The sequence below is a fragment of the Pseudochaenichthys georgianus genome, chromosome 7, assembly GCF_902827115.2.
Source record: "Pseudochaenichthys georgianus chromosome 7, fPseGeo1.2, whole genome shotgun sequence".
NCBI classification, from domain to species: domain Eukaryota; kingdom Metazoa; phylum Chordata; class Actinopteri; order Perciformes; family Channichthyidae; genus Pseudochaenichthys; species Pseudochaenichthys georgianus.
The window spans coordinates 2523001-2536767 of NC_047509.1; the positions used below are offsets into that span (position 1 = coordinate 2523001).

The window sequence follows — 13767 nt, forward strand, 5'->3', positions numbered from 1 at the left end:
AAGTGCATTGTGTTGTTCAATCATGCACTTTGTTACATTCTTAAACTACCAACAAGTGCTTAGATCGTGCTCCCTTAAAACAAATATTGGAAGAACAGTGACAATATATTATTTTAAAGAACATGAACTGCATGCTTTCTTTAAGAATCCACAAACCAGATTTTAACGTTTATTTGGATGTATATTTTAATAATCACTTATTAAAAGACCTGTAGCCATTTTCTAGTAAATACAATGAAATTATGATTGTTTTCCTCACTAATAAATCGTGTTTTGTAAAGCTATAATAGCTTATTTTATTAGACAGTTTTAGCGCTGCACTTTGAAGCTGAAGAAGTCGTTGATCCAGATTTCCGAGCGTCTGTTCATGCAGCGATCTTTTGTTGACGGCCCGTCTACACTACAGCGTCAACAGCGTCGAAAGCTCCAAGCTGCCCATTCACTTTCAATGGGGTGACGTCACGTAGCCTCGCTTTTTCGCCGAACTGAATTGTGGGTAGCAGAGCGGTCCGTCTCCGGCGTCTCCGGCGTCAGAAGTTGAACATTGTTCAACTTCTGTCGCCGGAGACGCCTGAGTAGCCAGCGCCAGCCAATCAAATCCCGTTTCCCAAAATCTGACAGCTGAAGCCGTAGCCAATCAAACCGCGTCTAAGCTGGGAGAGATATCCCGCCGTTCATTTCTATATTTCAAAAAAGTCGGAGGAGAAACTAACTATCGCCGTAGCAAATCACCCGGTTTTGTATGACCAGACCCTCTTCACCTACCGGGATACAAACCGGAGGAGCCAGGCATGGAGGGAGGTGGCAGAGACAGTGGGGAAACTGGTAGGTTTTCGCCTGTTTGGGGAGTTTATATATATATTGCTCCCATAAAATCCCCGGGTTTTTTTGCTTTGTATGTCGGGGGCGGGAGATTCATGTGATTGGTTGTTGGCCGTGTTGCTTGAATAAAATCCCCAAGCTCCAGACACGCCCAGCTCCAAGCTTTTTTTGAAGCTGTAGTGTGGACGCTCCTAGTGATTCCTGCAGAGTGAGGCTGTCGCTCTGCATGTGGACTTCATTCCTCCTGACTGTGAAGCATGAGTTGTTTTAAGAAGTTTACAGATCATCTGCAGGTTTTAAAAAGTCTGGTTTTAAAACAGAATGAAGACAGGAACTCTGGCAGTGAGGATCATCAGAGGGTGAGTTTATTCAATTAAATATTCCTCCTTTATAAAAATGACTTGTATTAATATGAATTACAAGATAGGAGTAGGCTATTATATTCAATTTAGATTATGTGCAAGTAACAGGTTTTTATTTATTAGTATTTCTTTAATGCATCTTTAGAAATTAAAGCGCAACAATGTAAGTAATTGCACCAAAACAGTAAAGCGTATGCTTTGTTTATAAATAAAAACAATGGCTCACCAGGTTTTGTCTCCTTAAATCTCTTTACACAATTGCAAAAATGCAAGTGTAATATAGAAAAAATTATAAATGGAAACCACCTTTTTTTCCACAATGCAACAAATCCTCTGTTCAAACCTGCAGGTATTTAGAGAGGAAATAGAATTGGGTAATTAATTAAGGCAGATGCTATTTCAACCCAGTCTCACGGCATTTCGTGTTCACCATCACGATTTTTAATCTATTGATTCGTGTTCACCATCACGATTTGCCCCTTTTTTTCGTGTTGCACAGCACGATTTTAAAAGCAATGTATTTCTACTGGTACCGTGTTTCGTGCCTGCAGGCTGCAGCACGTCTTTTTCTCCGGTCGGGTCGTGGAAGACCGGAAGCTGTGTGGTTAATAAAAACATGTTCTTACTCAATATCAAGCCACAGTTATTGCTTTTATTTTAAATCGTATAATTTTGGACTTTTGTTGCCTTCTGTGAGGAAAATAAACGGGGCTCAGAGCCTCAGGATACTGAAATCTGTATTTTTAAATCTTTTTTTCCTTCTAATTTGTTATTCTTTTCAAAATAACACACTGTTATTTACTCACCAATAACACACAATTATCCTTGCTTTTATTTATTGGTTTAATTCCATAATCTCGGGCTTTTTTTGGTGTCCGTCAATGCAATATCTTCATTTTAGTTTTTTATAAATATTTCCCGTCTCTTCACAGGGGTCGGGGGGGATTCCTTTGGTGAGGAAGGTGTGTTACGCTGTGGGGGGGGGTCCCGTACCAGATCACCACGGCAGCCATCAGTGTTTCTCTGCAGATATTTCTACTGGACGTCGTGCAGGTAAGACATACATGCTTTTACTTTCCATAGAGCACTTTGACAGTATGGTATTGGTACTTTTGTTGCAATAAAATGCTTAATACCTCTTCTTTAATCTGTTTTTACTTTACCTTATGCATTTACAGTATGTGGATTTCAAAATAAAGTACCCTCCACAGATGGAAGCCTAATTAGCCTAAACTTCTTCTCAATACGTTTAGTTTAAGTTGCTGATTATGTAGCCTATAAAGTAAGGTTTATTATGTCTAGACATAGTGGAATATCTTCACGTATCTGAATACTTTTTCCACCTTTGCAAAATATGCTTTACTACACTGCCCTTCAAAAATAAAGAGTCCTCCCCAGATAGAGGCCCCCTCTATGTCTGTGGTTCTGTTATTAATCTTAACAACATTTTACTGCACATTCATCCCTTTTACTTTCAGTGAGGTTTGCATCACTGCAAAACATATCTATATTTCTCACTACTGCTCTGGATTTCAAAAGAAAGTGTCCTCCCCAGATGGAGGTGTCCTCTGTGTCCGTGGTTCTGTTTGCGAGCCGGGCCTGGGACGCGCTGACGGACCCCCTGGTGGGATACCTGGTGAGCCGCAGCCGCTGGACGCCCGTCGGCAGACTCTCTCCATGGTGGGTCCGTGAAGCCTCTCACTTCCTCTTACCTCCTCAGGCTGTGATGTATTGAACAGAGAGGCGGCCATGTTGTTTCTCCTCAGGTTGCTGCTCTCCACCCCCTTCTCCATCCTGTCCTACCTGCTTCTATGGTTTGTCCCTCGAGGGTCCGCGGCCCTCACTTTGATCTGGAGCCTCATCACCACTTGCCTGTTCGAGACCCTCATGAGTGTAAGGCAGCGATACAAGATCTTATCACTTCATTTAAGAGATTCTGCTAATTTTCAGGTGTATATCAGTATGTAGTGTCTCTACTTTAAAGAGTCCCTCCTGCTGATGTCAGGTTATAGGTAGTGTCTCTACTTTAAAGAGTCCTCTCCTGCTGATGTTCAGGTGTATATCAGTATGTAGTGTCTCTACTTTAAAGAGTCCTCTCCTGCTGATGTTCAGGTGTATATCAGTATGTAGTGTCTCTACTTTAAAGAGTCCTCTCCTGCTGATGTTCAGGTGTATATCAGTATGTAGTGTCTCTACTTTAAAGAGTCCTCTCCTGCTGATGTTCAGGTGTATATCAGTATGTAGTGTCTCTACTTTAAAGAGTCCTCTCCTGCTGATGTTCAGGTGTATATCAGCATGTAGTGTCTCTACTTTAAAGAGTCCTCTCCTGCTGATGTTCAGGTGTATATCAGTATGTAATGTCTCTACTTTAAAGAGTCCTCTCCTGCTGATGTTCAGGTGTATATCAGTATGTAGTGTCTCTACTTTAAAGAGTCCTCTCCTGCTGATGGTCAGGTGTATATCAGTATGTAATGTCTCTACTTTAAAGAGTCCTCTCCTGCTGATGTTCAGGTGTATATCAGTATGTAGTGTCTCTACTTTAAAGAGTCCTCTCCTGCTGATGTTCAGGTGTATATCAGTATGTAGTGTCTCTACTTTAAAGAGTGCTCTCCTGCTGATGTTCAGGTGTATATCAGTATGTAGTGTCTCTACTTTAAAGAGTCCTCTCCTGCTGATGTTCAGGTGTATATCAGTATGTAGTGTCTCTACTTTAAAGAGTCCTCTCCTGCTGATGTTCAGGTGTATATCAGTATGTAGTGTCTTTACTTTAAAGAGTCCTCTCCTGCTGATGTTCAGGTGTATATCAGTATGTAGTGTCTCTACTTTAAAGAGTCCTCTCCTGCTGATGTTCAGGTGTATATCAGTATGTAGTGTCTCCAGGGGCGGTGGGTGCTGTAGGCTAGGGAAGGCTAAGCCTTCCCAAATATTTGTGTCACTGCATCCTGTTAAAATACAGATATAATGTATAATGTCTGTGTCTTTGACATTAGCGCTGCTATGCAGCCACCTGTGCCCTGTGCTACGAAGCCAGTTCAACATACCCTGGATAAGTTTGAGTAACAAACAAACTAACAACAACAAACTAACAAACGAGATCTCGCTAAGCGGTCCTACGACGCTGGTTATCAACTCGGTAAATCAAGCCAGGGTTTCTCTCATCAGCTGAGAGTGCGTTCACGTGAAAGGGGCGGGGTTAGCTACATTTGACCAATCACAAACAGGGACAAGTGTACTGACAACGCAGCGTCATACTTTATTAATGAAAAGTAAACTAATATTAGACAAATATGAACTTTAAAGTTCATATTTGTCTAATATTAGTCATCCATGACTTAAACATATAATCCAGGATACAAGCCACCTGCAAGGTGAATACAGAACTGGTTAAAAAATAAATAAACTAAATGATGCACTGCGTGCTAATAGAACCGTCCTTAGGGCAGCAGAGCGGAAACGGTGGAAATCCAAACACCGCGACGACCTCCTAACCTATCAGGCTCTCCTCTCCTCTCCTCTGCTTCGATCTCTCAGGCAAACAGCACTTTCTTTCAAGACAAGATCCAATCTTCCTATTCCAATCCTAAAAAACTATTTTCCATCTTCTCCACCCTCTTGGACCCTCCCAAAGCCCCTCCCCCCTCCTCCCTTCTGGCAAGCGACTTTGTTAACTACTTTGAAAAAAGGTTGACGATATTCGCTCGTCTTTTTCTGACTCACCTTTACTCACCGCTGGGTCACCTGACCGACGGTCAACCGGCACACTAACTACTTTTTCCCCTCTCTCTCCAAGTGAGGTTCTTACCCTCATTACCTCTGCCCGCCCTACCACCTGTCCTCTGGACCCTATCCCTTCAAACCTCCTTCAGACTATCGCTCCTGATATTCTACCGTTTCTCACCCATTTCATCAACACTTCTCTGGTCACTTTCCAAACAGTCTCAAGGAGGCAAGAGTAAACCCTCTCCTAAAGAAACCCACTCTCAACCTGTCTGATGTTATAAACTACAGGCCTGTCTCTCTCCTCCCGTTCCTGTCTAAAACACTTGAACGCGCTGTCTTTAAACAACTCTCCTGTTATCTCCATCAGAACAACCTTCTGGATCCGCACCAGTCTGGTTTCAAGGCAGGCCACTCCACAGAAACTGCCCTCGTTGCTGTCACTGAGGAACTGCAGACTGCCAAAGCAGCCTCCCTCTCCTCTGTCCTCATCCTGTTGGACCTGTCTGCTGCATTCGACACGGTGAACCATCAGATCCTCCTTCACTCTCCAAGAACTTGGAGTTTCAGGCTCTGCACTTTCCCTCCTCACCTCATACCTCAAAGACCGCACCTACAGGGTAACTTGGAGAGGGTCCGAGTCCGACTCTTGTCAATTAACTACAGGGGTCCCTCAGGGCTCTGTTCTTGGTCCCCTCCTCTTCTCCCTGTACACAAACTCGCTCGGATCAGTCATTAGCCCGCATGGTTTTTCATACCACTGCTACGCTGACGACACCCAATTAATTCTGTCCTTTCCCCGCTCAGAGACCCAGGTCGTCGCACGCATCTATGCTTGTCTAGCTGACATCTCTCAGTGGATGTCAGATCATCATCTCAAGCTCAACCTTGACAAAACTGAACTGCTTTTCCTTCCGGGAAAAGATTGTCCCACTTTTGACCTAACTATCAACATCGGCACCTCTGTTGTTTCCCCGACTCAGACTGCAAGGCATCTGGGTGTGACCCTAGATAACAACCTGTCCTTCACTGCAAACATCGCTGCTACAACCCGCTGCTGCAGATACACGCTTTTCAACATCAGGAAGATACGTCCCCAGCTGACCCAGAAAGCCACGCAGGTTCTGGTCCAGGCTCTCGTCATCTCACGCCTAGACTACTGCACCTCCCTCCTGGCTGGTCTATCTGCATGTGCCATCCGACCTCTGCAGCCCCTCCAGAATGCAGCGTCTTGTCTGGTCTTCAACCTTCCTAAATTCTCCCACACCACGCCGCTCCTCCGCTCCCTCCACTGGCTTCCGGTAACTGCTAGAATCCACTTCAAGACAATGGTACTTGCGTACCATGCTGCGAATGGATCTGGCCCTTCCTACATCCAGGACATGGTTAAACCGTACACCCCAGCGCGTGCACTCAGCTCTGCATCAGCCAAACAGCTTGCTGCACCATCGCTGCGAGGGGGACCCAAGTTCCCATCAGCAAAAACACGTGGATTTGCTATCCTGGCTCCAAAATGGTGGAATGAGCTCCCACTGACATCAGGACAGCAGATAGCTTACACACCTTCCGGCGCAGACTGAAAACTCATCTCTTTCGACTCCACCTCGAGCGATAGAATGACTAACAAAGAACTGCTAACAAAGCACTTATATACTAATAAAGGACTGGCTTACCTAAAGCCAGTTGAGCAGCACTTGAAATACTTGGCTCTATGAAACCTGATGTACTTTATGATTCTGTTTTCCTCAAGGTTGTGTCTTCCTGGTCGAATGTACTTATTGTAAGTCGCTTTGGATAAAAGCGTCAGCTAAATGCAATGTAATGTAAATGTAATGTAATAAACTACCGAGTGTTTGAAAGCGTATAGTTTTATGATATCACTGCCCCATCTAAAACACGAGTGGATCTGACTTTAATTACATTTGACTCGAGTGTTTCGTCAATAATGTGAAGAAAATAATACTTCTGCATACAGTCTGTGACACTGTGAGTGTTGCACGGCCAGATACGGCTGGAGAAGCTGACTCAGATAAGGACATATATGATATATTATGATATTATATGATCGATGATCTGATTGATGATGTAATACGAATGATAAGTGCGACACTTCGGCGTCTTCTCTGCATACGGCAGTTTAAACTGTATTTTCTTTATCCTGTAATATGACTTAAGAGATTTAAACTCCGCACACTGAGTTGATCTCTTTTCTATAGACGCCGGAGGCGGGCAGCGTCAGGTAAAAGAAGTTATTTAGCCTTCTCAAACCTGAGCCTCACGCGCCGCCTATGAGTGGCTCTACTTTAAAGAGTCCTCTCCTGCTGATGTTCAGGTGTATATCAGTATGTCGTGTCCTCTACTTTAAAGAGTCCTCTCCTGCTGATGTTCAGGTGTATATCAGTATGTAGTGTCTCTACTTTAAAGAGTCCTCTCCTGCTGATGTTCAGGTGTATATCAGTATGTAGTGTCTCTACTTTAAAGAGTCCTCTCCTGCTGATGTTCAGGTGTATATCAGTATGTAGTGTCTCTACATGTCTCCAGGCTTTAATGTTCAAAAGCTCTTTATTTTTCTCATACTGCCTGTGCTGCAGCACCTCTTTTCACCCTCTGTCTGAAACCAGAGCCCAGTCTGCTCTGATTGGTTAGCTGGCCGGCTCTGTTGTGATTGGTCAACCACTTAGAGATGTCCCGCCCCTTCGCCTATCACGTACAATGTGTTGGAGCGTTAGCCAATAGGAGCGTGAGTGTTCCGTAGTGATGTCACTCTGTTCCGGAAGTAAACAAAGGAATCCAATGGAGGCTTTGCAGATCATTTACATGCACCACAACCTATGTAACAGGAAATGGAAAACCCAAAAAAAGGCTTCTTTAAGAGATGTGAACAAACTGAGGTGGAAGAAGTTCTCAAAAATCTGAAAGTGACATATCAACAATGTAAAAGATGTTATCCAAGTACACTAACACTTATATTATACAATTATGAAACAAGGAAATCTGCATTATAGCTCCCCTTTAATCATCTATATGCCACTGTGCTGTCACACACTCTGCTGCCGTCACTTCCTGTTTTCTCCTGTCGTCCAATAACAGTGTTACCAGGTGCCTTACGTCTCCCTCAACATGTTCCTGGGGGGGGGCAACAGAGACAGAGACTCCGCCACGGCCTACAGTAAGACCACCATCACCTTAGATTATAAAGAGATCCACAGCAAGAACCAAAACTATAATAATATATCTGATCATTTATTCTAATTGAAAGCGATATGCTCTCATTTGAAGAGTACTATTTAAATTATATTTTTCTTTAATATATTTTTTATAAATGTTTTTATTTAACTTCTTTATTTATTTATTATTTATTTGATTTATTTTGGTACTTCTTTTTGTTAAGGTCACCTATCATGCTATTTTTAGGCAATAGCATAGGTCTCTATATGAACATATATAAAAGCATGTCTATGAAGTGTTTTTGCTCAAAATACCAAACAGATCACCCATTCTAGCTACGCCTCATATCCCTCTATTTCACTTCCTGTTTCAAAAGTGCTGATTTGGGAATAAAGCTTTACCAAATAAAATAAATTGATCAAATTAAAAAGCAGGGGTCTGAGCTCATGCGGGACCCGGCAGCTACTGTCTAAACTAAATGCTGCCGTGATGAAACGCCATATCATGAATTATCTCTGAAACAGTCTGGAGCTCAAAGGCTTTCTCTCTTGCCGGTTACACCACAAGGTGAGTTCCTTTTTACTTCCTGCTTCTTCACACACATGCTCTCCAGTACAGGTTAGCTCTGAGTGTTAGCGATGCTAATGTAAACACCGACCATATTACGTCCAAAACAGTCGGGCATTGTTTCTGATAGCAACTTTCTGATTGGGCCGTGGGTCCACATTTCAGATATTACGTCATATCGGACGCAAATCTGGATCAGCTCCGTTGTTCCCCGTTTTTAGAGATTTGGGTACGGAGGAAAAGAGAGGGTTTTATTTTCTGACGCTGCGTGAGTTCCCTGACACACCGGGGACACATGGTGATGTATAGAGACATCAAAATGTGCATTTTGCATGATAGGTCACCTTTAAATTAAAAAGATAAATAAGTCAAACTCCAACGGGAATTTTTTTTTTGAAAGAACATCCATAACGTTCATCTGTTTGCAACCTACACATTATTTAACTAATAGATCATTGCAATTACTTGTGTATAGACTCTCCTTGCACAATTTTAACTATTGTATCTGTTTTATTGTGTTGCTCTGTTGGAGGAGCCTGTGGCCTAAGATTGTCATTGCTATATCTACACTGTAGCTAATGTACACATGACAATAAAAGCCTTGAATATTTTACTATCAATTCATCCTTAAGTGGGCCTATATCTTGCATTCAAGTAAGGTTTTGAAAGTGATATTTGCTTAGTAGTCTTAGTATCTTCACAGTGTGGTATTTTACTGCAGTGAAGTATTTAAATACTCCTTTTCTTCTTCTTATTCCTGTCAGGAATGAGCGTGGAGATGCTGGCGATGCTGTTAGCGTCTGTGATTCAGGGTCATGTTGTGTCTGTTTACAACGCAGAGAAACAAGAAGCCTGTCAACATCTGGACTCTGACACAACATCAGCTTCACCTCCAGCCGCAGCGCTGCAGGAAACGGTAACACTGAAGATAAGACGCGGAGAAAACTCTCGAGTTTCAGGAGCTGCCCGACTGCATTTCTCCGTATTGTTCTCAAACAGTCCCAGGGGTTTCCTGTTACCTGTGTGTGTGTGTGTGTGTGTGTGTGTGTGTGTGTGTGTGTGTGTGTGTGTGTGTGTGTGTGTGTGTGTGTGTGTGTGTGTGTGTGTGTGTGTGTGTGTGTGTGTGTGTGTGTGTGTGTGTGTGTGTGTGTGTGTGTGTGTGTGTGTGTGTGTGTGTTAATTAGCCTAGAGGGATAAGCTGCCATGATAATAAATACATGGCTCAAGCTATAAGGAGAGAAAGACGGAAAGAGAACTCAATAATTAAGTTAATTTTAAAATAAACAGATGCACTGAAGTATTTTAATTTTGACATTTATTGAGTTGTTTATTTATTAAGAATCCAAAAGGATTAACAGAAAATACATTTGACATTTATTCTATTTGTTGAATTTGTGAATGTAATCCCCCGGCAGCGGAAGGCGTTCCTGACCTCCTCTCTGGTGATGGGCTCCGTGTTCTTCCTCTGCAGCCTCGTGCTCTTCTTCGGGGTGAAGGAGCAGCGAGGTGAGGCGTCCAGGAGACACTGCTCACATATTAGAAATAACACTTACTTTACTTTCTTTACCTCGTCATGTTCCACTCAAAGGTAAAGAATATTTAGCCTTCCGTGACAAACAAGGCTAAATATTCGTTACATTACTACCATACAAATAACGACAATACACGTAGTTATAAGATATAACTTCGTGAAAGTAAAAAATAACATTAATAAAAGAAATAATGATGTATTTGTGGCATCAAAAGGATCAGGGCTTAAAGAGAGGGGTCTTTGTTCCTGAAACTTCCAGTCTCTTAACACAGAGGGGACACACACATCTTTATGTATACAAAAGTGGATTGAGCATCATATGTAGACCTTTATAGAAAGTGTATGCCATGTGTGTTCAACTCAAAAAAGTCCGTGGTGGTGTGTTATCTTGTCTTCACCCGCAGCTCCTCTGGTCTCGGAGGACAGACAGCGTCCCTCCTGTCTCTCGTCTCTGAAGAAGATGATCCGTCACGCTCCATATCAGCGGCTGCTGCTCGGCTCCGTGTTCAGCGCGCTCGCCTTCCAGGTCCACTTTGGGTTACCGAAGAACGAGATCATATAAAAAAGACTCCGTTCAGACTTCCCTGCATGACTTTGCTTGGTTTTCAATGTTCTAATTTGGTTCTTTTTCCGTATCTCTCAGATGTCCTTGGGTAACTTTGCCCTCTTCTGCAGCCATGCAGCGGGGCAGGGGGGGCATTTCCAGCTCCTCCTGCTGGTTCTCCTGGTGAGGTGCAACACACATGATATGTAGTATGCAACATTTAAAAAGCCTTCTTTAAAGTTCCTCCATATGTCCGCAGGCCTCTTCCTCGGCAGCGGTCCCTCTGTGGCAGACAGTTCTTCTGAAAATAGGAAAGAAGGCCACCGTTCTCATCGGACTCTCAGTAAGACATCACAGATATTAAACACGAGCATGAGTCGTTCCCCTCTCCCTGGCTCTGACCTGTTTCTGTCTCAGCTCTTCATCCCGGCGGTGTTAATCGTCGCCTGTGTCCCCTCTAACCTCCCTGTCTTCCTGGTGATGTGCGTCCTGATGGGCTTCAGCGTGGCGACCATCTTCCTGCTGCCCTGGTGAGTCACTCTCAGACCTGCAGCTTGTAGTCATTTTGAGTCTCTTCTTGTGTGTGTGTTTTCTGCTGGTTCTTTTGGTTGTTTTGGTCTTGTGGCCATTTTGTGTCTCCTTGTGGTTGTTTTGCACCTGTTGAGTTTTCATCTCTTAGCAGATCTATGTAGAACTTCCTGTTTCTAAAATAATTGTGTATCTTGCGTTGTGTCTCCTGGTAGTTGGTTTGCGTATCTTTGTAGTCATGTTGTGTGTCTTTGCAGCTGTTTTGAATCTCCTTAGGTTGTCTTGGTTCTTTATAGTCATTTTGGGGGGTTTTTGGTGGTATTTTTGCACCTTTTCATTGTCATTACATCCAGTGCTTGAATTGGAATAAAAAAGGTGCCAGTACTCTAAATCAGAAACTGTTTCAAGTCAATTTATTTATACAGCTCAAAAACAAGAATGTGGCTCAAAGTCATAGTATATCCTATAATGCTGGTTTGTCTCTTGTACATTTGAGAAAGGCTCACTGTACTTAAACAAAATGACTTATTTTTATAAGTGGGGAGTGGACCTGACCTCCTCTAGGGGGGTCCGGGGGCACGCTCCCCCGGGAAGATTTTTCTTTTTAAATATTGAAGTTAAATGCATCAATCTGGTGCACTTTGAGAGCAAAGTGAAGAGATATATGGATACCTCTCAACATCCATGAAACAGAACTGTAAACAGATTTACTTTTTCTTTATGGATATAAAAGAAAGTAAAGCCTGACTTCTACTGGTGGCTGGTTAAATGACTCCTCGTCCCTGAGTACACTCATCTTTCAGCAGGAAAGGAGAGAGGGAATCAATGGAACTGCAAGGGAGGACACAGGGGAATCCAGACGTTGGTTTATGGGATGCAGAACTTGGAGCAGGAGGCTCGACCAGAGAAGGCTCCCCGTCAGACAAAATTTCTAACACAGGCAGCATTTTCTGTATTTGCAGTCGACTCCTTGTCCGGCGACAACCGCTGTCTTTTCGCACTATTATTAAGCCACACCAGCGGCATCTAGGTACGCTGGGCATATTTGTTGTCATGCGTCATGACGTGCCGCCGGCGGGTGAGTACCGGCATCTTACTCAGTAAGAAGTGCCGGTACCACATGGGTAAAAATCAGAAGTGCCGGTACTGCGTACCGGTGAGTACCGGCCCAATTCAAGCACTGGGTCGAGATGTAAAAAAATAGAATTAAGGTTTCACAAATCTCAAACTGGGTTATAAAGAATCTTTAGACTCTGGGATAATCTAGTCCAAATAAATCGGCTATGCAGCGATTTAAGAGGTTCAAACATGGAGGATTGTTCACTCAGCGCTGTAAATTAAATCCCTTAACCCTTAACTTTCCCCTTAACTGCCAAATCTGAAGCTCTGAATCGGAAGCGAACTTCAGCGTCGTGTATTTTCACATACCTGCAGCAAGTGCCAGGGCCGTACTGGGACAATAAGTCAGGCCGGGAATTATACACCCAGCCAGGCCACTACCATTGTGCCATTTTGCTGGATTTATTTATCAATATTTACAGCGTTGCTGCCCGTAGTGATAGCCCTCTAAATCTACTACCAAAAAATAAACATATGGACATGGGTTACTATTTTAAAAAATGTGCAAATCTATTTAGGAACCTATTCATGTGAACATATTTTAAGTGGGGGTGGACCTCAAATCCTATAGGGGGGTCCGGGGGCATTCTCCCCCGGTAAGATTTTGTTTTTAATGTTGGACTTAAATGCATCAATCTGGTTCACTTTGAGTGGGAAATAAAGAGAGAGACTACACCCACATGAAACAAAACTGTATACATTTAAATAATCATAAAATCAGAATAACATGGCCATAACCAATAACATATCATATCCAATATGAAAAAACATTGAAACTTGTTTATTTATTTGTTTTTTCGTTCATTTATAGTTGTGAGTGTGTGTGCTCCTGAACCAGCCTCTCCTGTCTCCCTCCTCTCCCCCTGCTCCTCTTTGAGGCAGCAGCAAAGACTAGTTTTAGCTCTCAACAAGTTTTTAAAGTTTATCTTACATTTTTTCACCTAGTTAACGTTTTATTTTTTATTATTCATTATTATTTTTATTATTCATTATTATTTTTATTATTCATTATTAATTTTTCTAATCACTCCCCCTTCAAATGGAAATATGTGTTTACATGAATGGTGACCAAACCGTGAGACCCACTGAGAACTAAGTTAACTATCTAAACCAGGGATGGGCAAATGGCAGCCCGCGGGCCGCATGCGGCCCCCACCTGCTCTTTTTGCGGCCCTCAGATTAATTTATAAACAACGTAATTAATAAAAAATATCTATTTTTTAAAAATATTTTTTTTTACTTGTAGTACTGATACCGTCCACTAGACTCCTAGTTACGTCGCGAGCTGCGTAGATGATTTCAAATACCGCAAAAATAATCTGTGACGCTTTTGTGTGTATTTTGTTTGTTTCCCGGGGAAACGCTCACAATAAACACTGGCTGTTGTTATGCCTGCTGTGACGTTAAGT

General features: G+C 42.7%; 1 pseudogene; it reads left to right on the forward strand.

Annotated features, from left to right (window-relative positions):
- Nucleotides 1-1079: 1079 nt before the first annotated feature.
- LOC117449589 (sodium-dependent lysophosphatidylcholine symporter 1-like) overlaps nt 1080-13767 on the forward strand; it is a 51286-nt pseudogene continuing 38598 nt past the window's right edge.